Genomic DNA, 1,985 nt, shown 5'->3' with positions numbered 1-1,985 from the left:
TCGAGTACCCAACAGGTCAGAAACTATTTTTAAGACGCAACACACCCTTACTCGACAGAGTAAGGCCTACTCGATAGAGTACCTAGAGAGTCATAAAACTGTAGTATTACAGTCTTTCCTCCTTAAAAAGAACTTTGTCCCCGAAGTTCAACCCATACATAAAAACAAACCTACCAACTTGACTAATACACAACAACGCAACTAAGACTCAAAACAAAACCTCACCCTATAACTCATGAACTTATAACTCCAACTCCACCAACTATTCCTACCTCCACACATTGCTCACGATGTCGTATCAACTACATCATAAACTCTCCCGACACTAATTCCATACACTACCAACTACCATCCTCTAACGCTGCTTGCTCCATAATATCATCCACTACCAAATCCAATATCAAGACACTCATAGACATTAAACGGAATGTTACATTCTACCACCCTTAAAAGGAACTTCGTCCTCGAAGTTTACTCACACTCATAACCTCATCATCCAACTATCAAAACTAGTGAAATATTCTCACACTCCTAAACATCACACTACTACTAGAACGACCGTGGCCTTTTAACAACATCAACCACAAAATATACAACTTCCTTCTTTATGCTACACCAACACTCTACTGCGAATATACCACCATATGCACAACCATCAAAATCTTTTTTATCGCTTCCTACTTCTCTTAAGATAAATGTTACGTCCTCGTAACTCACTAATACTAAATCCTAGCTATATCTCTCATTATCCTCATCACCACCGCATATCATAAATAACCACCTATACTCTAAACACTCGCCATGCATATATCCAAGGCTCTCTTACTTAAACAATTCTCATACTTCAATTCACTCGTCACACCACCTAACCTATACCTCAAAATCTTTAGCTTAACCCAAAACTTCAACTCTTCCACAATGCCGCAACAGGACATACCTCTCTATATAAACTATATAAAACTCCCATCGTCAAAAGCATAACTCACGATCCACACTTGTTACGTACACTCACCCTAGATCCTCAAGTTCTTTTCTTTCATTACCGCAAAACTCATACATAACTTAACATGACACCAATTCCCAGCACCCTGCACTTACTATCTCGACACAAGATTATGAACCACCTGCCACTTTCAGATCATTACAACACATGTTCCACGAATCACTTGCCATGACTATGACTACCGATGCCTCATCTTAAAACAAGATCAAAATTACTGTAACAACTTCTCACAACTATGTCCCATCAACAGAATATCACTATATCATGACAATAACGAAAACATATACAACTCTCTTTCCTACCATACTATACCCTCATTCCCAAACTGAAACTGGTAAGAAACATCAATAACAAAACTGTCTATCTGCACAAACTGAAACTCACAGGAAGCAACATCAAACAAAACAACAATCTATGTATGACTGGTATGTACATTCGAAAATCGAATCATAATCATCCCGCCTACTCCACCACAACCGGTGACGGCATCACAACACCGCCACCAACAACCACACCGTAGTGCGAAAATACCCGCATCACAACACTAAATACCGTGCTCGGATCACCACCCGAGGCACCACAACCACATCGATAGTCATCATAACTTACACAATCCCATAAGCACTGACTCAACATAACTTCTTGGATAAGAAAACTTACTCAAATCCACTTTACTAAATCACCAAGCAACATACTATATGAATTAAACAGATAATAACCTCATGAATATCATCCCCTTACCACATCACGGAATAACATATTTCATGAATACATACAAGTATAACCGGTCATACCAGATCAACCAAATTATTACCTTTTTGAATATCATTCAATTAAATTACCGTGTCCAACATATATTATAGAACACTCAGATAACAACTTTATAACTATCATACCATGCCACTTCCCGTGAGGTTGGAACCTCACGCAAACATTTATACACATCATAGACCCGTAATCACATCCAACTGGTCAATCCTGA

Source organism: Silene latifolia, chromosome Y (genome assembly GCF_048544455.1).
Source record: "Silene latifolia isolate original U9 population chromosome Y, ASM4854445v1, whole genome shotgun sequence".
Taxonomy (NCBI): Eukaryota; Viridiplantae; Streptophyta; class Magnoliopsida; order Caryophyllales; family Caryophyllaceae; genus Silene; species Silene latifolia.
Note: the sequence above shows the minus strand (reverse complement) of the source record.